A 26,627-nucleotide genomic window follows, 5' to 3' on the forward strand; every position below is an offset into this window, starting at 1 on the left:
AGAGTATTTGATTTGATCTCTTTGGGAATAATCTCCTTCAAAGTTTGGGATTTCCACCCACCATAGTATTTTTTTTATGTCTTCTTAAGTAAGCCTACTACTATGGTGATTCTCTACCATAGACTGCAGCAACCATATGAATCCACTTGAGCTTGACACATCAAGCACAATCACATCAATTCTAGTCTAATTACCATCGATAAGGGACATAAAAGCCAACATTTGCTGCCAAAAGCTATCATACTTGTCCATTTAACATTAATGGAAACACTCTTGCCAACTTTAAAAAAATACCATCTACCTAACACATCTCCCCAGCATGATCGTTGAAACCATTGCCAACACACTTGCAGCTATTAGCCATCTAGACAATGTGAACTATCCAACAACCCCATCATTGCGAGTTCCAAGAAACTTTAGATCTTGATAGATTCATTGGGGTAAGGAAAACATATTACCTAGATATTGGTTGGATCCACATGTACGTCAAGTTCATTAATGACCAACCCAAATACTAAATTCTCCACATATTATATGAACATTTATCTATATTTGTGCATAACTTGTCTAGGTGTAGGGTACTTAAGATCAACGAAACGTGATATAAATGTTTTTACCTGTTTTTTTAAGATAACATTGTCATGTAAATATATGAGCATAGATGAGGCTATGAACAATCACAAGATATCATCCATCACCCTCATGAATATTTTCATAATGTTGATCATGCCAAAATACATGACCAACCACTTGAAGGGGACAATCAAGAATATCATCAATCTAAGGGGTTGGATATTGGTTCTAGACTATGATAATGTTTAGATCTTTGCAATCAATATAGAGTCGCAATGTTCCATCCTTCTTCTACACCATCACAATTTGGATCCTACAAGGTAAGGGGTTCAATTTAACATGGCCCTTTTGGATGAAAAGTTGAATATAATGTTTTATTGCCTCTTTTTCCAAAAGAAATCATATGCATATCGGACCATTAGGTAAGGTAGAAGCTAGTATCAAATCAATTGAAATATTGACCTAGAATTGTAAGGGCATCCCTATAGGTGATGATGGATCATGTATCCTATATCTAAAAAGTTGATTAGTTTTATCATAACATAGTGAGTAAAAAAACCTATCAAATTAATTAAACACATCATGCAATTTTAAAAGAATATATGACTAAAGTATATGGATTAGCGATCTATGGTGGTATTTTCTTGTTTGAAAATATTGGATGAAAAATTGCTAAAAAGGTTACCTATCTTACTTTTCTAGAAGTGTTATGGTGGGGGGATTCTTTCATCTGTCTCTTTTGTTTTCATGACCAATGAATCATGTATCATAGGTTTGAAACATTGACCAATTATATCTTAACATAGGGAATCTATAAACATATGAAAATGAAGAAAATATATCTTTGTAATCCCCTACTAATTTGTCCTCCTACTTATGCTATGTAGAGATACTGCATGCAAAGGTTATGTCAATAGAAATGATCTTCCATTCACCTTTTGATTGCATCATGAAGAGGAAAAATATACCAGTCTAAGAGAATACCTTCCTACACTACTTCATTGACATCGAGGAAACTATGGTAGTTTGAAATAACTTTGGTAGCCTATAGAGATAAATTCCCAAAGTAACAATAACACTACATGGTCTAGACTGATAGTAGTATGACATTTTCATGTATAAGATTTTATTAGAATAACATCACAAACTTCAAGTGGGGAAGAATCATATATTACCTCATATTTGAAGGACTTAATGCCCCAAAGAAAGTGACATTTTTTATTGACATGGATCTCTCATCTATAAAAACCCCTGGTTTATTTCCTATGTAAATAAAAGTAAGACCAAGGTCATGGGACACATATTCCAAGATAAATGTTGGGCAAAAAATAATGATGGGTATCACTTCTGATTAATTTATGGCTTTTTGAGACAGGTTTTCGGAGATAAGCACATCAAAATTCATTTGCTGTGATAACCTCAGGTTTTCGAAATGCGTCGGCAAATGAATTTTGATGTGATTATCGCCAAAAACCTGTCTCAAAAATTTGATATGGATCGCAAAAGCCTCAATTCAATAATTTATGGCTATTGAAATTGGAAAAGGCATTGGCAAAGGCAAAGAGGCATTATTTGGAATTTTATATATGGAAATAAAGGAAAATAGGAGAAAAGGAAGGTGAAGAGACAAAAATTTGTATGAGAGGGAAATCAAAGCAAAAATGAAGTAAAATGAAGAAAATAGAGGCCTAAACTATGAAAAGGCTTATGAGGATCAGTTGCTAGATTTTTGACAGTTTTGGGTGGATCTATCTTCTATTCTCTCATTCTCTCTTACTCTTGCACACTTATAGCATTCTTGGAGCATGCTTGGAGCACTCTATTATTCACTTGGATTTGGAGATAGAAGGAAAAGGAAAGCATGAAAGTGAAAGGGAACAGGTAGATCAACAACTACAACTGGATTACTTTGTAGGTAAGAGATTGTATGTGTGATTTACTTGTTGATTTATGGATGCATGATATATGCATGTGGTTTTCTGGTTATGTGTTGTCATTGGCATGGAGGATTTCCTGGATCAACAGTGGTTTTAGCCTTGCCTTGCCATTTTTTAGATAGCCATGGTGTTGTGGGTTTTTCCACTTGATTTTATTTTATTTTATCTTATTTTTATTTTTTATTGGTGCTCATAATTCCTTATGGTTGTGGGTTGGAACAAATTCATTGGAAGCCCTAGAAAAAGTTGGGTTGAGTTACTAGTCCTAGAGCCTATGTTGGGAAAAACGCTCTAGAGCAATTTGTGGGTTGATTTACTTGTCCCTGGATCCGGGTTGGACAAATGATTTGGAGGCTTGAAAGGTTATGAGTTGAGTTACTAGATCCTAGAGCCATGAACACCTTGGGTATAGACTGGTCTGGTTAGTGTTAATGATGTCTGACCATGAGGTGGAATCATTGGTTGAGGGTTGAGGTGATTTGGCATCTAGAAGCCTTGGTTTGGTTTATTTTAGTTTATTCCTTGAGATCGCAGAGTCATGCTTGGAATATGGTGTGGGGATGATTAGCTGAAAGAGATAATTGGTTTAGCCCAATCTATGGTCAGGTGGTACGTGGAAGTCCCTGACTTGGTCGATATTTTCATATGTTAGTAAGAGTTATTATTCTATTGTGATGTATGTATAATTGCCATGATACTATCGCTCATATTATGGATGGGTTTCCATGGTTATATGTTGTTTATATATGTTATGACTCTTTTCATTAATTATTTAACTATTGATCCATTGATGAATGTATGGAATAATAAGTGTTGTTGCAACTACGAGGAGAGGACATAGCGCCTTATTTTGATTCTCAGATGAATCTCAGACTTTTATTATCAAATATGCATTCATGACCTGTAGCTTACATGTTTTCCATGTGTTTAACAAAATTTTTATTATGTTCTAGGCAGTGTAGGTCAAGTTATGCCTTCAAGCTTGAAATTTAAGCCTTTTTTCCAAGTCATTTATGATTCTGAGAAGTCTCAAGTAGTTCTGGGCAGTGCTCTAGAGGCTGACTGAGAATTGTGGCTCAGATCTCGAGACTGCACCCTATTAACTGGACAATTTGGGTCACAACCACAACTAGGAAATGTTGTGCATGTGGTTAGAGCCCTTCAATCGCACCCAGGCCTTTTCATGCACGTAGTAGGGGGTTAAGTTGTGAGAAAAGCAACCCCAACATAGGGTTTGGTCATCTAGGGTGGTTCTTGGTCCCCGAGTGTCCTGTAGCCCTGCGGGATGCTGCGAGTTTTTAATTTTTGGTCAAGATGTAGGCCCCACTTCCTTACCAAGAGCTTGGAGGTTAGGTCATTTCATAGTAACTCTTTGTCTCGTGTTTACTCTGGCAGGCCAATTAAATTGGGTAAATGTAGGAGGAGGCGTTTACAGATCGGCAAAAAAGCTCCCAGGTTCAAAAACTTGGACTAGATGGGTGGAATGTGCTTTTCATGCATGCATGTCAGTTTTCTATGTGTTGTTATGCATGCATTGTGATGGTCACGGTTTTGGTATTATGTCATCATGATGATTGATATGTTGATTTCATTATATATACATGTGTTGTGCTAATCCATATTGATTGTGCAGATGTTATAGCCTCCCTTGAACTTCACTGAGGTATGTTAGATCATGTTTATATTTGGTTTATTTGACATGGTGTGTTTCCCGGATGAAGAATATCAAGATGAATAACATAATGGTGGACTATAGTTGATGTGATTCTCCCTACAGATCAAATAAACAACATGGTGATGAGTACTCCCCTGAAATAGTGAATGCATTGACAAGTTCGAAAGTAGAGATCAGAAGATGTAAGGCAGGTAATGACATAATCATTCAGTCACATGAAATACTTAACAGAGCATAGGAGAATCAAGGGAGATTTAATGTATTCATCCTTCAGAGTTTATTAGAATTACAGAGACAGGGACGACTTAGGAACAGTCATGGACAAGAGGAAAGGAATAATGGCACATATGGAGGCATGTCTCAATCAGGATACATGTTTAATAGGGATGACATAGTTAGAGATGGTAGGTTCTTGGATATAACTGATAAGAGGGATAATGACCATGGGTCTTATTCTAGTATGGTTCACAGAGTCATCATCGAAATCACCGACACAATTCATATAGGAGGAGTGAGAAGTGGTACCTACCAGAGGAGTTAAATAAATAAAAACTTCCTACATTTGATGGAGAAATACATAAGTCAAAAGATGCAGAAGCTTGGTTTCTTGGGATGAATAAATTTTTTAGATTTCATGATTATTCAGAAAATATGAAAGTTGAGATAGCTACTTTTAGTCTTAAATGAAAAACATAAATTTTGCGGGAATATGTGAAGAATGTCAGAGGCATTTGAGAAGAGGAGATGGCTTGGAGTGAGTTCGAGATAATTTTCAGGAAGAAGTATCTATCTGAAAGATACTATGATGAAATAGAAAAGGAGTTCCATTAGCTAAAGATGGGATCTATGAACAATGAGGAGTATACTAGCAAATTCTTGGAGTTGTTGAGATATGTTCCTTATCTTAAGGAGGAGAAAGGAAATATTTAGAGATTCATCAGTGGGTTTGCAGTATCATTCAAAGATCTGATTTATTTTGATGAGCCTAGATCACTAGAGGAAGCCATAAAAAACTTGAAGCATTGTTATGAGAAATTGAAGTGCAAGAATGAGTTTAAGCAGGATTGGAAAGGTAATTAGAAGAAAAAAGGAAAGTGGGCTAAGAAGAGGAGAATTATTAGGATACATAGGACAAGGAGAATGTAGTTCCACACAAGAAGTTTAATGCAACTAACAGAGGACATGGATTTAATCTTTAGGGGCATAACAAGGATGATGTTAGGAAGCTTTTAAAATGTTGGACTTATGGCAAGGATCATCACATGAGAGATTGTACACAATATCAGGGTGGAAGACCTCATATTTATAGCGCTCGGGAGGCAAATATTGTTGGGGATGTTCGACAGAGTATCTCCCATATTTATGTAGCATTGGATAATAGGCAGGTTGATTATCAGGCATCTATTATTGAGATGGAAGGTAATATTTATGATCAAGTTGTTTTTATTTTAATTGAACTTAGATCTAACTATAGTTATATCAGTCGTGACCTAGTGGATAAGTGTTGCTTGAGTAAAGAAGTTCATGCATAATCTTATTTGGTGAAGTTGGCTACAGATACTAAGAAAAGAGTTCATCATTAGGAAAGATCTTGTGCATTGAGCTTAGCGTAATGTCCATGTCAGCACATCAAAATGTTCCTCCGTTGGGATCATATAGTATGACGTTGGGCATGGATTGGTTGTATATTCATAGGACTAAGGTAGATTGCTACAATAAGGATATTGAGTGCCTAGATGATGATGGAGAGAGGAGAATATTGCAAGGTAAGAAAAAACCTACATCGATGAGAATGATTACATATATGCAAGCAAAGTACAGTAGTAGAAAAGGATATGTATTTTTTATGGTTCATATTTCCAATGAAAAAGGGAAGGATGTTGAGGATTCTAAAGTATTGAAGAGGTATCCAATTTTGCAGTAGTTTCAAGATGTATTTCCAGCAGACATTTCAAAGTTCCCACCTCATAGGGAAGTGCACTTTTCTATTGAATTGATGTCAGGAGAAACACTAGCATTGAAGGCACCTCACAGGATGAGCACTCTAGAGTTAGTGGAATTGAAGTTGGAGCTTAAGGAAATTCTTGACAAGGGATACATTAGGCCAATTGTGTCGCCTTGGGGTGCATCCGTATTATTTCTAAAGAATAAACATGGTACTCTCATCTTTTGTAATATTACTGGCAGTTGAACAAGGTGACTATTAAGAAAAGGTACCCTTTTCTCGTGGATTGATGGCTTGTTTGACCCGTTGAAGGGGGAACCAATGTTCTCGATGATTGATTTGAGGTTAGTGTATCATAAGGTGTGTGTTGGCTTAGGGGGTCCTGACCCAGGTTCAGAGTTAGTTGTGCCAACCAACAAAACCCTACACTACTGGCCCTTTCAGCAACAACCCGCGTAGCGCAGGCTGCAGTCTCACCCAAAGAAGTATGGGGGGATGCTAGAACCAAGTTTCCGCATCTATAGATCAGTGTGATGTCTTTTAGTGCCCTAGATCTGCCTTCGCGCAGATCTATAAGCCTTTAGGGCTCGATATTTCACCTTTATTAAAACGACCTTCAGACATTCATGAAGGTCCACAATAAGGATTTGCGGACCCTTGAGAGTATATTCATCCACTTACGTGCACTAGAAAACAACCCTAGATCAGAGCTCACACAGATCTACTTTAAGTATTTAATAAACATAACTGATTTTATCCTAGTCTTCGCGAAAGTATTTAACATGCATTGCGTACATTTATTAAGACTTATTCAAGTGAATCGTGCATCATTAGACCAATATTTCATAAACACATTAACATCCACATCATATATCATAAACAAAAGTAAATAAAAATAAACAGATATACACATGAATTCTTCAATAATCTTCTTTATTGATCCTCAGTTCAAGTTTACAGACTCCGAAACTACCCTGGGCACTCAGCTGCAAGGGTTCGGCACTCAGTTGTGGACACTACCTAGGCCTCTGCACACTCAAATGCAGAGCCTTTCTCTCCTATCTGACCCACTTCTTTGTGCTAAGACTTGCAAGACTTCATTGGTTATCCATCATGACATGCCTTGGACTCTTTAAGACACACCTATTTATAGCTTTTTACATACAATCCCATGGTTCGCGAACCATGGGTGGATCTCAAAACTGACTCAACTTTTACATAAAAAAGGGGCTAAAACCCCTTTGAATCCTAACCATCTACCCACTCCGCATCCACAAATCGCAAAGAATTTACATTACTTACAACAATTACATCAAAATTGGGTTATTGTAACCCCAAAACTGACCCAGGGGACCACATCCTAACAACCCCCCAACACAAAGATTGTGACTCACCCTCAAGTCACTCGGCTAGCACTACGATCTTGCTGTGAAGATCCCCTAGCTCCACTTGGACTACAACAACTTTGGTAGCACTCCGAGTGGCTACCTACTTGACCTCCTCAACTAGATTCTCTACAGTTGGTCCTTCCGCGGCCAACCACATTGTCTATTGCATTTACTGCAAGCCCTTCAGCCTATCCTAGATGGTTGTTATGATTTGATAAGCTTCTTCCAACCATGGCTCTAGCCTGGCCTATAACAAGGCCTCCTTCTTCTGTGTTGCCTCTACCTACGCTAGGAGCTGCTTCCCCTCCTGTAATTCTGTAAGGTGTTGTGCTAGTGCGATTGAGCCCGTCATTTCCCTAACCTCATCATATTGTTTTTGTAGCTCCCTGATCTCTGTATTCAATGTCTGTAGTTTTGGGTCCTCCTACAGATTGGTGACCAACTCCATGGCTTGCTCAAATACTTCTGTGCATTCTGCAACTATGGCATCTAGAGTAGACAATCCTTCCTTGATTGCAAATCCATGTTGTTCTCGGAACTCTGGAGGAGTCATGTGATGCATCTTCAATTATAGCTCAGTGATCTTCTTGTTGAGTTCAAATTGAACTCGATTAACCTCAACTTTGGCCTCGTGCACGCCAACAGCTAATTTTCTAATCTTCGCTTCTAGTTGTGCATCCTCAGGAATATGAAGCTTAGGCACTGTTCTGCATGCCTCCACGATTGTTGACTCCAGTTGTGAACTATGCGCCTAGAGAGCCTCCTTTTCCTGTAGAACCTGCATCTTCTCGGTAAATAACTGTTGATTATTAACCTTGATTTCGCTGACAACACTGAGTGCTCACTGTTCTTGGATGCAAAGTTCCTCCACGACTCCCTGTAATAGTGCATGCAATGACTCCAGTTGCATTGCAGCAAGGTTCAGGCCCATCTTCAGGACTCTATCAAGGAGGGTGTTCTATTCCTCGGTGTCAACACAAATTGATCCTGCAGGCAAGGGGAAGACTCACACATCCTATGACTACCATGAAATTATCTCCGCGCCTATACTTTGACCTCACGCCGAACTTCCTGCTGCACTGCTCACTTTCCCGAGATCTGCTTGGATCTTGGTTGCTTGGAGCTACAACTCTCGAAGATCCTTCTGGACTCCTCCCAATGTTTGTATGTACTATTTTTCCAACTGCTGCAGTACTTCTATGGCGACATCCTTGACTTTATCATCGATCTCATCCAGATCACTTTCTATGAGCACCATGGGATCAACCTATGTTTTCTGAGCTTTCTTCTTCTTTCGTGATCCACCTTACTGTTCAAGCTCAAGTCTTTTTAGAATGAAGGGGTTGCATTTTCCTTCCTTGCCTCTGCCACCAAGTCCTATTTGTGTTTGTGTTTCTGGCGAAGGTGACTTGTCACCTTTCTGGGTCTCGCATTGCTCCTGTTCTACCTTTTCCTTGTTAGCATGTTCCTTCTCAACCCGAGCCTTCTCTGCAGTATCCTTCTTTTTCTACACAGCCTGCTTAGCTGCCTCCTTCCTTTTCTTCGTGGCTGCACTCTCTACACCTGTGCTTGGCCCAACAACTAGATCTGAAGGGGTGCACCACTACCTCCTGCACATCGGTGTTTGTCACCAAGTATGGAAAATCATGCCACTTTTGTGTTGGATCCTTCCGTGCCTAGATATATACCCGATGAAAGTCAGCCTTGAAGGTTGTGTAGGCTGACAACTGCATGTACAAGGTTGGGGACAATCTTGGGTCCTGGTTAATCATCATGTGAAAACTCTATTCCATCAGGACCCAAAATATTTTTCTTTCTGTGATCCACACAATGTCCTTTGTATCCCACAAAGAGAAAACTATGTTGCCTCCAGTAATCCTTCTTCCAATAGAGGAAATTAGCTATACTCCGGTAGTTCCCATGCAACCAATACAATCGAAATCAGTAACCAAGCATAATGAAATGGCTTGGTCTCGTCGTGTGCCTCGTGACAAATCGTGATGAATTCTTGGCATAGGTATTTGGACTAGTTGAATAGGACACCCTTCGCGCACTGAGTAGCTAGGGACACTACGGGCACCGGAACTTCATCTGCGTGACACCTCCTCATCACCTTCCTTGCCAATATATGCGGGGCCAAATGAACTACGGGATCTGAGATAGAAAAAATTGAGTACCCATGTGACTTACTTACAAGTTCATAATCTTTCTTCATTTGCTCAACAAGCTCCTTCTCCCCCGTCTTTTCACCAAACTCCTTGGTCAGGTTCAAACCTTCATGCGGTAGGTGTGTAATCCCATGAATAAGCATATATGTGATGGGTATAGGCCCTCCTAGCCATAAACACCCATCATGCACCAGAGTGAGCAACTGGCATATGCAAATTGTGTTAATGGGGGTGCGGTGGTAATGTGGCACCTAAAGCAAGTTGAGCAACCTGATTGCTCAATATCGTAGACCCATTCCTCCATTTCCAGTGTTTTCGAACCCATTTCTTCATAATACACACACTTCATGAAGTTATCCATCACTAAGTGTGGGAACTTAGTGTGATCCGCTAGGTCCCAGTCCTCCATATTCAATAATAGGACTCGCGCAAGCCGTGGACCTTCAAAAGGCACCTGCTCAGGTAGCAAGGATGTGGAGATGGTGAATTTCTCCTAGTCTGAGTCTTTGGTGACCTTTTCCTTCTCCTTTCTTGGAGGGATATACCCAAGGAGATTTTTTATGGGCTTTGCGCCTTCAGTGTCGATATCCTCTGTTCATTGGCCTTCTTCTGCCTCCAGGTCTACAGCCTTCTAGTTATCTTTTGCTAGTTGTTTAACTTTCTTCTAGGCTGGTGTCGTAGTATGCTTCCTGGGGGAAGCGCGTATCTGCACCATCTTTTTCTGCTTCTCCTTTGTTGCAAGTTTCTTTTCTTTCCCCATGGATTTTGGCCTTGGAGACCTCGGCACCGTGGGCACCGTAGGTGTAGCTTTAACGCTGGACACTTCAGGTCCTGGGGCATCAAATATGGCTACTTCCGAACTCAAAGCCTCATTGGGGTTGGTAACAATCATCCTATCCATAAATAGTTCACGGGCTTCCTGGGAAATGTTTATGTGGGCGAAGAATTCCTCCCAAAACGCTCGAATCATAAGCGACAGACAACAAATTTCAACAAAAACTCCAAGGGTTCAAAGTGTTCTCTGTTGGACTAGCACACATAATTTATAAGGGTTTTTGAGTTCAAATTCGATTGTTCCCCTTAAATTTTGACAATTAATGTTGTTTTGGTGGCAGATCTTGAAATATTTTTGCCCTAAATTCCACCATCCCGCTCCTCTTAACCATCTTCTAGATGTCAAGTCATGAACAGTGACTCCAACAGTCAATTTTCTGTTGTGCTACAAAATACCTTGCCTCCACAACACAGCTTCATAGATTGTATCTTCATCATCTTCCACGTAGCCCACCTGCTGCATAGTCCTCCAACCCTGGCAGTGTAGTTTATAGTCGTGCGCTTCCTTGCAACTGCCTGGAGCACTAACACTATCTTGCTGCCATATCGTCATTGGGTAGGATCCCGACAAAGGTTCTCCATTCATCTTCACAAGCTGAAGTGCACCTCCATCTGTAATTTCTTTGCTAATATATGGCCCCATCCAATGCATCTAAAATTTACCAGGAAATTTAGTAAACTTACTATCATATAACAATACCAGATCGTTTACCTTAAACATGCGAAGCTTGATGTGTTAATCGTGCCATTCCTTTTCACATTCCTTTTGTACTTGCTGATGGAATCCAACCAAGAATCTGTCCTCTTCAAACTCCATCAGCTGCACGAGCTATTCCTCCAGGGCTTCGTGATCTGCCATACCTGTGAGAGTTGTTATGTGCAGACTAGGCACAATATATTCCATAGGCATCACAACTTCTATGCCATAGACCAATCTAAATGGTGTTTGTCCTGTCAGCTTCTTGCAAGTAGTCCTATACGCCCATAGTATTGCAAGTACGTGCACATCCCAATCATTTCATTGCATGTTGCAGATCTTCGTTAGCATGTTCTCCAAAATCTTGTTGAAGGCCTCAATAGTTCCATTCGCCTATTGGTGATACAGTGTAATTTTCTGATGGTAGACCTGGAATTCCTCTGTTAACACATTGATGGTTTCATTTAGAAAGTGCATAGCTCGGTCACTCATCAATACTTTTTTGCAGCCAAATCTAGATAAGACATACTCAAACAAAAACTTTGTTGATGTAGCCCCTGTACAATCCTTAACCGGCTGTGCCTCTACCCATCTAGTTAGATAATCCATCATGGTGATGATGTAGCGTGCACCTGTCTTCTTTCCTGGGGGCTGAATTGGCCCAACAAAATCAATCAAAATTTTTTAAATGGTTGCAATGATACTTGAGGTTGTAATGTAAATTCATCCCTTCACAATCGTCTTCCCGTTCTCTAACATGCATCGCATGCCTTACAATACACTTTATAATCCTTGTATTTGGGATTAAGGCGATACAACCTCTGTTTAACAGGCTTCGCGTCTAGCTTCAAAGTGATTTTCATAATGCCCAAGTCTCCTACTATGCCCTTCAAATCCAAAAATTTGGTAGGAAACATGTCCTGATATTCACAGAGTAACTCAACAACTTTATCCATAGTAGCATCATCCCAGTAATCTCCAATATTTGCAAACTTCGGTTCTGCTTCAGTCCCAATGTTTACTTGCTTTGTCTTCAATGATGCAGTGATGTCTGGGTTGTCTATTTACAGGCCCTCGACTTCGCGATGCCCTTCGGCCTCTAGAATATTAATATTTCTTGGATCTTCATCCTCCTCCTTAGCAGTCACATTATAACATTCTAGCACATGGCGCAGCTGGGTGCTCCAATCTGGTTGGACCCATTCTAGAGGTTCTTGCAGCGTTCTGAAGATCACTGCCTTAATCTCCTGTAAGGCTTCATCGATGCTCGCGAAGCCATCTTCAAAATTGAAGGTCAATAAGAATCCTTCCCTCAATATATCCCACTTTGTGGTGCCATGTCGAAGCTCTATTTCTAAATACCAGTTCATGGGGATTGTATCCAAAGTATGGAAAAATAAATGTACCCATTCTGGCTGCAGCTCCGTTCCATAAGATTTAGTCCACTTCGCTAGATGATCACGTGGATCATCTCTCCCATCATATTTCTCACTCAACCAAGTGTTGGGACGGCCAAACTGCAACCTCATCATCCTTTTGTACTCTCTCCATCCATCAAAGCTATCCTTGTGTTCAAACTCGCTATAAGTGTGGTCAAACTGGCTGCAATATTGGCATGACGGGCGTGTTTGATTCCGACACTCCTGCACGTAGTGCCCTGGTGTTATATAGTTGTAACAAATAACCTGATCTCAGCCTCTACCAGGCCCTCCTCCTCCTCGGCCTCATCCTCATTCCTGATATCCTCCATGCACTCCTCCGGCGCCTTGCTCTGGAGGCTGAGTTTCTACTTGCATTCAGTAGGTAGGTGTTCTTTCCATCATTAGATCATAGCTGCGACAATGGCACTCATCGTGGCCCGTTGATTTTTACAAGTTACAGAACAGCTTCTGCGGTGTCTAGGAAAAATTTTGAATCAAATGACAGTTGTCTGTCATGTGTTGTCAAACAACCTGGAAGATAGCACACCATAATGTAACCCCAACGCTCGGTCCTGTTGGAGCTTCTGGCCTCAGGAGAATTGGCCCCCCTCTTGTAATATAGTTTGCGAATACAGGATAGTTGTCTTTATCATGCCCCTGGCTCTTACACTTCAGACACCATACTTCCTTGTGCACCTCTGGTTTAGTCTCCTTGTATTTCTTTGACCTCTACAATTCCAAGCAGAGACTCTGTAACTGAGAGTGAATTTGTTGTACCCCCAAGGTCACATCCTGAATAGGCGTCACATGCAACCTCATCACGATTTCCAGGGCTTCTGCCTAAGTTCCTATCTTATGTTGTGATAGATTAATCCTTAGGTGGGGCAGAAGTGAAGCTATAAACCGCTTGTGGTGCTGACCATCTGTGAGTTGCATATTAGCTTCTCGAATTACACATTTCATTCTTTGATCTAATTTCCAATGCATTTTATCAACCTTCATCATGATCTCCTTAAATCCAATTACTGATTGTGACTCAGACTTAGGATTACTAAACTCTTTGTTCAAAGCATCCTTAGTCCCTTCTAGCGTTTCCATAGGATTACCAGAACAATACTTAATATACCAAGTCAGCACATGATCCTGCAGAGCGGTAACCAACTATGCCTTATTTATATTATCATCAGTAATCTCCTCCACTGTCCACACAACATTTTCAATAGACTAGAACTACTCCGTGTCTTCACTCCCTATGCCCTTGAAAATTAGTAACTTCATTGTGTTCGACATGTTGAATGACGATGGCAGTGGTGGAGGTGTGGGCGAAGGTGTATGCGATGGAGGTGGAGATGGAGGTGGAGTGGATGGATGATGTGTCCATGGACAACCCTGCCTTATTAGCTGAAAAGAACTCTGTGGTGAGGTCTATACCACTCCATCTTCATTGCTCAAAGGAGGTCCAATCAATGGGCTATATTCAAGACTCGATATCTCTCAATCTCTGAAGAGTTTTCCGCTTCACGTAGCTCCAAGCATCAAGGCAATGGGATAACCCATTTTTCACATAACAACATCTTAATCCACGTATTCAAATATCTTAAATACTTACCTCGCGGTCCTTTGAAGAATCTTTGTTGTAGCCTACTGAGGTATCAACTGTGAATCTTGTAAAAAGTCCTCCTATAATTCGATCAAGCCAGTGATTGACAGCCCATGCGATTTTGTCCTCAAAGGCTTCTAATCGTCATACTAGTTCTAGAGTCCACACTATTGGACTGTGAAGATTCCACCTCCCTTGACCGTCTGCCAATTTGGCTAACCACTCGTATAATTTGATCGGGAAGGTGCAGAAGAAAATTTCGTGTATCTATGTATACAAATACCTATCCAACCACTGCTCCTTTGACAGGCGCAAGTTCTTATTTTCATGCGCTGTGAATTCGTGAATTTTTCTATCCAACCACATTTCAATTTCTTTCTTCGTAAATTTCCAATGATGCAACATCACACATCTCCTTCAAGCAAATCTCAGTCCCAGTAACAGAACCATTTGTTGGCTTAGGGGGTCCTGACCCAGGTTCAAAGTTAGTTGCGCCAACCAACAAAACCCTACACTACTGGCCCTTTCGGCAACAACCTGCGTAGCGTAGGCTGCAGTCTCACCCGAAGCAGTATGGGGGGATGCTAGAACCAAGTTTCCACATCCAGAGATCAGTGTGATGTCTTTTAGTGCCCTAGATCTGCCTTCACGTAGATCTATAAGCCCTTAGGGCTCGGTACTACAACTTTGTTAAAACAGCCTTCAGACCTTCGTGAAGGTCCACGATCAGTCTTTACAGACCCTTAATAGTCTATTCATCCACTTACGCACACCAGAAAAAAACCCTAGATCAGAGCTCGCGCATATCTACTTAAAGTATTTAATAAACATAACCAATTTTATCCCAGTCTTCGTGAAAGTACTTAACATGCATTGCATACATTTATTAAGACTTATTCAAGTGAATCACAATTAATTAGATCAATATTTCATAAACACATTAACCATCCGTAGAATATATAGTAAACAAAAATAAACAGATATACACAAGAATTATTCAATAATCTTCTTTATTGATCTTCAGTTCAAGTTTACAGACTCAAAAATACCCTGCGCACTCAACTGCAGAGCCTTTCTCTCCTATATGACACACTTCTCCATGCTAAGACTTCCAAGACTTCATTCATTATCCATCATGACATGCCTTAGACTCTCTAAGACACACCTATTTATAGCTTTTTACATATAATCTCGTGGTCCTCGGACCATGGGTGGATCTCAAAACTGACTCAACTTTACATAAACAAGGGGCTAAAGCCCCTTTGACTACTAACCATCTACACGCTCTACATCCACAAATCATGGAGACTTTACATTACTTACAACAATTACATAAAAATTGGGTTATTTTAACCCCAAAACTGACCTAGGGGACCCCATCCCAACAATATGCATCTAAGAAGAGTACATATACAAGACTACTTTCCATACCAGGTATGGGCATTATGATTTTTTATTAGTTCCTTTTGGTTTGACTAATGCTCTAGCTACCTTCATGTGTTTGATGAATAGTGTGTTTCATCCTTATCTGGATAATTTTGTGATAGTATTTATTGATGAGATATTGATATATTCTATGAATGAGGAAGAGAATGCATAAAAATTAGAAATAGTGTTCAGGTTTCTAAGAGAGCATCAGTTTGGTGCCAAACTTAGTAAGTGCATCTTCTTTAAGACAAAATTTCATTACTTGGGACATGTGCTTTCCAAGGAAGGTATAGCAGTGGACCCGGAAAAGATCAAAGCTATCATGGAATGGGAAAATCCTCGGGATGTGGATGAGGTAAGATCATTTATGGGACTAGAAATTTATTATAGGTGGTTCATAAATAACTTCTCATATATTTCCTATCCTATTACATCTTTGCAGTGAAAAGGAAAGAAGTTTGAATGGACAGAGGAATGTGCATCTAGTTTTGAGCAGTTGAAGCAATTGCAAATAAATGATCCAATTCTAAAGATTGCATATCTAGATAAATAGTTTGTTATGTGTACAAATTCTTGCAAGAGAGGACTTGGTGGAGTCTTGATGCAAGAAGGACATGTAGTATGCTATGAGTCAAGGAAAATGAGTGAGCATGAGGAGAACTATGTGACTCACAATATTGAGTTGGCAGTTTTTATCCATGCCATGAAGATGTATAGACGTTATCTTCTTGGCAGGAGGATCAACTTGATGAGTGATCATAGTGAGTTGAGGTACTTGTTTTACCAACACAATATGAATGCCAGACAGGCTAGGTGGTTGGCTATGCTAAGTGAGTTTGACTTTCAGATCAAGTACCTTAAGGGTAACGAGAACATTGTTGTAGATGTTATTAGGAGAAGAGTGTAGGTAAATCACATTGAAATTATGAGTTCATATGGGAGAGAGTTGTAGGATCTTCTCTTGCAGGAAGTCTAGCAAGATGATAAGTACCGAAAACTTAAGCACAGGTTACAGTAGCATGGTACATGTAGGGTAATTTAATTGATGTTAAATTACTTCATTAATTGTTAACCAAGGTTCGTGTACTTATGAAGTGTATGTGTAGAATATATGCTAGGAGTTCTATCTTTAGTTTTTTAAAAGAAAAAATTGATCTAAATATGAATGGATGTTATATTGCATCAAAGTATTTCCACACACATGTTTTTTCCATCTAAAGCTACTTCGGATTAAAATGAAATCATAATTTTAATTGTGGAACGAATCTATGAATTCAAAATCACAAATTCTAATTGCAAAAAGGAAATTTTAATTCTACTTGTAGGAAATAAATTCTAATTCTAATTGTAGAAAATAAATTATAACTCTAATTTCAAAAAATAAATGATATCCTACTTACAAATGGGAAATCCTAAGTCTACTTTGCAAAAAAGAAACTCTAATCCTACTTGCAAAAACGAAATTTGGATTCTACTTGTGGGGAATAAATCAAAACAAGACTTATTCATCAAAATATAAATTTGAATTGTAACTGCAAAGGATTACTAGTGTTCACAATGGTACGTCATAATATATCTATTTATCATTCATGGAAACACTTAGCAAAATTTACTGAAAAACGAAAGTACTGAATGAAAAAAACTATGGAAATCAGATATTTTTGTAATTTTATGAGTGCTCTTATTCGGGAATTAAACTAGGAATTGATCAATAAAATGCATCAAACAAACTACAATAAGCATAATCGATATCTAATATACTCTTACAGCTCTCAAGGGAGGCCACCTCTTGAGTGCAAGTTTGCAATTGGATCTTAAATCACTTAGCTACGCATTGATTCAGAAATAGAGTTTTTATATTAATCGTAGAGGTATTTAACTCAAAGAGATTACAACAATTTAGCAATGATAACTACTATATCTAGCTTCGCCTATGGGATTTTTATACATATTTATTGAATAATTGTTCCGAGCATCCTAAGCTGAAAGGTAATTTGAATAATCTAACAAATAGGAAGTAAAATCAAGATGAAAGTCATTCTCCTTGTGATTTTCTATTGAAAGAGAAAATATTGTGGGCTTTGATCGATGTCATTAGATTCAAAGGTTTCTCAATCATTTCCACGCTCACTTGATCCTTCCACAAACTGCCTTCAAAATCCGCTTATCATTGGATTGTCATAACGAGAGTTGACTTCTAGTTTGACTTCTAGATCTCTTGAATCATGTAACTTTCCAAATTGCTAAGATAGGTGGATATCCATATGTTGATCATTTTCATCTACTGGTACCTTTGATTCATCCTCTCATGCACTATAACCTATCTAAGCATGGAGATAGTTGCAGAATGAATGAGATTTGGTAGTTATAGGAAACTTATAAATTAAGTTTCACAAATAAACAATAGATTATAAATCATGGATGATAAATACAAGATATTGGAGAATATCTAGGATGACCTTTTAGCTTAAACATGCAACAAAATTATTATGGAAAAGGATGGAAATGAGGGTAAAAGGTTTGTCAAAAGGAGGGAAATTTAAGACTTCAACAGTACAGGTCACCAGGATGTGTATTATCATCTCATGACAGATGGTTTGGTTAGTTTTAGGGAAATGATATATGTGTTAGACAACAATGAGCTCAAGAAGCTAATCTTGAGGCAATTTCATGTCAATCCATGATTCGTGTCGCCCGGGATATCAGAAGGCAATGGCAACATTTAAGAAGTTCCATCTCTGGCCGAACTTGAAGAAAGAGGTTGTTGAGTATGTTACGAAATTTTTGGATTTTCAGTAGGTAAAAGAAAAGTGTACGCATCCCATTAGAGGAAATTTTAGTCTAAAGTGGCCTCCTAAGGAAAAATAATAAAATAATAGGAAAATAATAAAATAAGAGTTATGAATTTTGGAAGGAAAAGAAGAAAACTACTTTTTTTTTTAAATTATATTTTTGGCTTATCTCCTTATAGGTTTACTCAAATTTCAAGTGTAGACACGTGTTGGATGCAGAATTAAATTCCGCATCGAATGAGTATCCACTATGCATACTTTTGAGAAGACCCGCATTGATAAAAATTGAAGATACATTAAAAAAGTGTGTTGAGTGCATTTTTTTAATGTATCTTCAATTTTTATCAATGTGGGTCTTCTCAAAAGTATGCATAATGGGTACTTGCCGGATGAAAAATTTAATTCCGCATTTAATGTGTGTCTACACTTGAAATTTGAGTATACCTATGAAAATATAAGCCAAAAATACAATTAAAAAAAGTAGTTTTTTATATTTTCCCTCCAAAATATTTACATATACCTATTTTTAAATTTAAATTATTTTGATTGCCTTACATATTATGTACGTGAACATTTCATGGGAAATTTTAGGCTAAAAATTCCTCTAATGAGGTGGTTTATTACAGTTGATTCCAATTCTCAAGTGGAAATGTGAGGTCATTTCCATGGACTTCATTACAAGTTTGTCGAGGACACCCAGAAAACATGATTCCATTATGGTTTTTGTTGAGAGGTTGACCAAGGTAGCTAACTTCATTCTAGTGAAGTTTAAGAATTTAGCTAGTGAGGTATCTCAGGTCTTCATGAGGGAGATAATGATGTTGCATGGTATTCCTAAGAAGATTGTGTCAAACATAGATGCCAAGTTCACTTTTATGTTATGGAAAGAGTTATTTGAAGGTTTGGGTACAAATTTGGCTTTCAGTATAACTTATCATGCGCAGATAGATGGAAAAACAAAGAGGTTCAACACAATTCTTGAGGACATGTTGATGATGTATGTCATGCATCAACAATAGAAGTGGGAACATTATATTCCATTGGTTGATTTTGCTTATAGAAATGAGTATCAAGAATATTTGAAGATGAGTCTGTTTAAGGCACTTTATGGGAAGATGTTTAAAATTCCTATGAGTTAGAGTGATCCAGTGAGCATGGTATTGATTGGACCAAATATGTTGCTAGAGATGGAACATGAAAAGTAGGTTATCAAGAAGAATAAAAAGAAAACATAGGATAGACAGAAGAGTTATACAGATCATCATATGGTATTTAAGGAGTTTCAGGCTGGGGAGAATGTGTACTTGCACATCAACCACAAGAGGGGGTCCTTGAGGATTGGAGTATGTGCCAAGTTGGTACCTCGATATTGCGGGCCTTTCGATATCCTTGAGAGTATTGGACCAGTGTCCTATAGACTTGCACTACCTTGGACATCGAAATTCCATGATGTTTTACAAGTTTCATTTCTTAAGAAGTATGTCCAGGATGTTGATCATGTGATTGATTGGTATGTATTGCAGGTGGATCTAGAAGGATATTTCCAGCCAAAACCTCAACGCATTTTGCAATGAAATATGCTCAGGCTCTGGAATCGAGCAATGAAACAAGCTAAAGTGTAGTGGAAGCACTTTGGGCCCAATGAAGTTACATGGGAGATGGATGATTAGATGTGGGCTATGTATCCTTCTCTATTTTTCGGTTGAGAAGATGTATTTTGGTATATTTTTTTGATGTTGTGTTGGTTATATGTATATGCATTCATACATATTGAATCGAGCTGTGTTATAAAGATACATTAAGTGGTATGGTGTTCATATTATGATGGTCATGGTCTCAACAATATGATATTATGTAAATGTTGCATCGAGCTGTGTTATAAAGATCCACAGAAGGATGTGTTTTTACTGGTTTATAACTGTGATTGAACACCGAGGATGGTGTTCCCCCAGTGGGGAGGCATTTGTAACAACCTCTAGTTTATTTCCTATGTAAATAAAAATTAGACCAAGGTCATGGGACAGATATTCCAGGTTGAATGTTAGGAAAAACATAGTGATGGGTATCACTTGTGATTAATTTATGGTTGTGGAAATTGACAAAGGTGTTAGCAAAGGAAAAGAGGCATTATTTGGCATTTTATTTATGGAAATAAAGGAAAATAGGAGAAAAGGAAGGTCAATAAACACAAATTTTCATGAGAGGGAAATTGAAGGAAAATCAAGAAAATAGAGGCCTCAATGATAAAAAAATATTTTGACGATCAATTGCTAGCTTTTTTATAGTTTTGGGGGGAGTTCTCTTATATTCTCTCATTCTATCTTACTCTTACAAACTTAAGAATTCCCGGAGCATGCTTGGAGCACTCTATTATTCACTTGGATTTCAAGAAAGAAGGCAAAGGAAAGTAGGAAAGAATAAGGGAATAGGTGGATCAACAACTACAACTGGACTTCTTTGCAGGTAACATGTTTCAAATGTGATTTCCTTGTTGATTTATGGATGCATGGTATATGCAGGTGGTTTTTTGGTTATCCATTATCATTGGCATGAAGGATTTCCTGTATTGATAGTGGTTTTTGTTGGAACCAATATCATTATGAGAAGGGGGGTGAATACGTAGTGACAACAATTACACATTTTTTCCATTCTTTCTCCAACATATGAATCCATTCATTTCTTAACATGTAAGCATTATATTTGAAACATACAAATTCAACTAGATCAGCAGATGAGAGTCATAATCATATTAAATAGACATGAATAATGAAACACAGCCATCAGAGCAGATAGGGGTAGAGGATCTCTGGTGGAAAACCTGCCGCCAGGCAAAAAACCACCCTTGTTGTTGTTGCGCTACTCAATATATATTATTATCTATCAAGACATCATTACATACAGAGTTCAATATGGAAAATATCTAAAAGGAACTATGATATCAATCTCATGACTCTACATACTCCTATCTAATCAACAAGGCTTTCCCAATCACCATTGGAGTCACGACTCTACGGACTCTGTTTGATCAAAAAGCCTTTCCCAACCACCATTGGACTCATGACTCTATAAACTCTATCTGATTTACAAGCCTTGCCCAACCTCCATTGGACTTATGAAGAATTGTGTTGTCAATCCTTGTATTGTCGAAGCTCCCACCCCAATTCTCTATGTGGTTCACCTTTTATACATTTTCAAACTAGAATGCTAGAGCTTCTCAGTATGAACATCAAACCAAACAGATCATCATAACTCAAAATATCAAACACTGAATCAATCTAAAACCATACTTGTCTCTCACATTCATACATAGTCCTCAATTCTCATAGCCTCAATACATTTTATGTAAACAAGCTAGATGCAAAAACTAAACAATGAAATACATAACAACCATATGAAAAACATGTGACACTACTGAAACCAATCTATCACAAGCATATAAAATCAAACAATAATTATGCCCCTATAATCCCAAATACATTATAAAAACCATTGTAGCGTTGTCACATAAACATACTCTTCATCCCTACATGCTTCAGTCTATGTTACAACCATACTTCCATGCACATTTGCTTCAACCAAATCGTACTCCTCACCAATGGCTCTCCAAAACACTATAACACATTACTCACTCAAAGAACCAACCAAATGAGAAACCTTTCTCCATATATTTGTATTTTCTGAAAATGATTAAATCAATTATTTCCAATCCTATAGTGGAGCTTTGTCCATATTTTGAAAGTGGTTTGGTTCAATGCCTCTTGACTCAATCAATCCACTAACTTCATCTACTACTATATATTCCCCTTTAGTCATGTTCTAGAAGTCCAACAAATGTTTTCTGACATTTACATGAAGAGTCCCAAACAAGACCCGTCAGAAAAAAAAATTAAACACCTGAAGAGCGCGAGGAATGTGGGGAAATTCCCGTGAAACAACCCATTTTCTCCCATAACCTAGTCTGCATTCCACTAGAGCTCTAGTCGCACCCATAGGATGGCCTCCAAGCAACTAAGGACCTAAAACCACTCCCATGACTCAGCAAGCATGCAACTTGGGTAGCGGACGGTCAAACCTTAGTCAACTCAACCTAGAAACTGTTGAAACTTCTCCCAGAGCTTGAAAAGATTTTTCAGGTCCTCTGGAAGTCTTTGACACCTCTTCAACACTTCTAAAAGTCACTTCAATATCACTAACATCGTAACAAGTCAAATTAGGTTGACTTGTATGCCATCCATGAGCTACTTCAACACTCAAGCCATTAAACTTCACTGAGACTACTCCAACCTCTACAACCATAAATGACATACCCTACAACTGATCATACATGATGAAAACTATCCATACACACACTTAGTACCATAGTCATGTATTGACAGTATCCAATACCATCAACAATGTGTAGCAACTCCATATCCTACCAAGGCATCCACACACAAGCCAAAAACCTACACTAACAACTGAAAGCATCAAGCTACGGTCTGCAACCAATGCACAATCCAAGTACCATCTCATTAGAATGTGCATAATCACATACAACTAGGTTGACATCAATTCCAACCATCACCAATGCATCCTCCAACACCATGCTACTAGGTTGACATCAATTCCAACCAAACAACTCATCACAACATCAATTCCAACAATCTCCCCCTTTGGCATTGATGTCAACCCCAACTGGGTCAACCAAAGAAACCTCATTCACTCCCCCTTTGACATAAATGGAAAAGGGTTGAGCTCACCCTATAAATCATATTTGAATAAGTGCTACTCCCCCTGGACACTAGTTGTGTCTCAATAAGCATAAACAACAATAATCATCCACATAGTGTGGATAACAACAAACCATGGCCATCAAACATAGAAGCACATCATATACATCATCAAGATCAGATCATAATGCATCAACAAAAAATAACACTCCTCATGGCAGCATGACATCAAACGATAACAATAGCTCTCTCTCTCAGCAGCAACAAACTCTCCATGAATACCAATCTCAACCAACAACAATAGCATAATATAAACACCACCAACATCAATATAATATGAGTAGCAACACATCATAAGAAGTGGAAGCAACATCACTCAACTCAACAACACTAACAACATCATCCTCACTCTCAACCAAGGCAATGAAAACATGAGCATCAACGTGAGTATCATCTCTCCATCAACATCACGAACAACAACATCAAAAAAATTGATCACCATCATAAATAAAGACTACACTACATCCATAACATAGTGTAGATAATGACAAAAACATCCTCCCATGGCACAACATATCATAACGGACAACAACGGCTGTAAGGCATATGATGGTTGTCATCCAATATGGTGTGAGAAATAAAACATAATTTCCTCCACGTGACAAGTAGGAGGCTACACCAAAAGAACCATGAACTATGACTCAAAAATATTGCAATAAAATTACAAAGCTTAATAATCCTACTACATGGCTACAAGATGATAGACTATGAATGTACAATTCTTCATTAACATTGATATATGGCTCCTCACAGATACATGAATATCTCTCATATGACTCTCTCTCAAGACAATATTGACTTATGATGATATATACAATCCATTTCATGGATCACTCAATCATCATAATGAATATAAGAAATGACAATAAAAGGCTTTAATCCATGATCAAAAGTAAATAACTGCATGCCAAAAAGAGCGTGCACAATTCTCTCCAAAGATTTGCTAGAACATGTCTTGAACTAGAAATATGCAACACCAATAGTTAGTATCCCGAATAATACAAGCCTCCATGAATGAACTATAGCATAAATTATCGATTAATATGTAGCACTAAGTAGAAAAAACATTATCATCCATACATATGAATCAATCAACACTATAACCTCCAACTGAATATGAAGCAGTAACATGCCTCTAATCATCAGGAAACTATCATATGACACAACATATATATATTATAGTAGTAGCATACGCAAGTAATACTAAAAAATAATCACCAATAGTGGCCATAGAACCGTTCTTTTTTAGGACAACCTCTATGCATATAATGGCCATAACCAGCGTAGGAAATCTGCAATACAAACTTCATCCACGATCTCTTGATACTATATGTGCACCAACAAGAAAAATCCTTGTCATCGTCAACAAACATATGTGATAGTATTCAAAGTGAGATCCTCATGAAAATATGATATGAAAATAGGATTCATGGCCTCATGATAATGAAATGTAAGACATATTACTCATTTGAATACATATGAAATGGACTTTCAACCATGCTACAACTATACTGAATGATGTAACAACTTTCTGCAATCAACTCACATAAATCGACCAGAAACTTCCTAGTACACATGAATGTGTCAATTACTCTTCCTCATGTGAAAGATGAATCTCTAATGAAGTACAATAGTGAGGGTTTGAAATAGAGTAACATCATTCTCTCAAACTTTCACCAAATTTCCCATAGAAGACATAATATCCTACGTGTCATAAGTATTATACATGAAAATCATAAAGCCATATCAAACTCCCCCTAATAATATTCCATATCTCTATAAACAAATGTTGCTTGTTGCATGAAATTAAGTTAGAGTGAATAAAATATAAAAATAACCTTATCACAACATGCATGCAACTATCAACAATCACGAGACAACAGATAAAATTACATGCAATATATCAATCATTGCAGACTCCCTCTGAACTCATGTGCTATCCTTCTATGCCTCAAGATGATCTTGTGGACCTTAAATTAATAGATGATGAAATTTCCTCCTTCTAATCACATGCACCTATCAAGTTTTCCTTCTCTTGAAGCCATCTCCTACTATGCACAAGAAAAATATCTACTCCCCGTGAGAAGAATATCATTCTTAAAATTAGAACATTCTTCCTTGATGTCCTTTGAAGATCTTGTTATTTGTAGCTCATCTTTTCTCCTCCATACCTTATTTTCCTTTAATGGTGGGCTTGCTCTTTCTGTTGACTTGATATTGTCATATCTTCAAGCTACAACTTTGTGGCCATATTTTCCACACTTGAAACAACAATTATCGAACAAATTTTGTTTTCTTGCAAAAAAATTACATTCTCTAGCATGGTGACCATAATGATTGCAAGAAAAAAAATACCCATGAAATAAATTTTGATACCTTGTGCTTTGATTTGCTAGAATATGAACACTTGGATACTTCCTTATCTTCATAAATTGTTTCATGTTGTGATTATGATCTTCTTTCCTTTGCTTTTGCTGATAAGCTATTTTCTTCTTTGGCTTCCTTTGATGATGCTGCTTCCTAGGCCCTTAATTGACTTGGGATGGAAAACATGTGATGGTGTGCTTATGATTTTCTAATACGTGGTTTTCCTTCACTTACTCCTTTCCTTTTACAAGGTTTGATCTTTATTCAAATCCCAATCCAGATTTGATAAGATGAAATCTATGATTGATAAGGATCTCACCTATTTTTTTTTTCTTTTCTCCAACTTTTGGTATTGAGATAGTTGATTGTTTTCATTTTCAAGTTCAAACCTCAAAGAGGTTAATTCCTCTTCTAGTCTTGCACAATATGCTTCCTGTTCTTGTAGATTATTTGACAAATTCTCATTCTTCTTGAAGAGTTCCACATGTTGTATTTTTAGGTCAATGATTTGCATGTTATTTCTCTCATGCCTACTCTCACTATCTTCTTGAGATAACATTGGATTTTCTACTTCTATCAATGTGGAATCATTTTCATCATTCTCTTCTCTTGAAGAATGCAATGGCATTTTTCACTAATTTCATAATCTTGAATCCTTTCTCTTGCATACAAACTGTGCAGCTTGTCCATGATTTATTTTGTGGTCTTTCAATGTCTCACTTTTGCTACATCATGATTTGAGAATCGCTTCAAAATTACCTTCTTAGCTTCATCATTAATCTCATCATGTGTACCATATTCAATTGAGAGAAAATTATCCACATCTAAATATATATATATATATATATATATTTTTCAAATTTTACCTTCCAAAGCATGTAATTTGATCCATGTAGACAAGGAACTTCATCAGCTATAAATATTTCTTGGTTACCCATGATCTACCTTTCAACAGTGAATCTACACTAGAAGGAACCATGCTATGATACCAATTATTGGAACTAGGATCACTACAGGGGGGTGAATAATTAGT

This window comes from Pinus tabuliformis, chromosome 5_2 (genome assembly GCF_031772625.1).
Source record: "Pinus tabuliformis cultivar Carrire ecotype Pingquan chromosome 5_2, CPIR1, whole genome shotgun sequence".
Lineage (NCBI taxonomy): Eukaryota > Viridiplantae > Streptophyta > Pinopsida > Pinales > Pinaceae > Pinus > Pinus tabuliformis.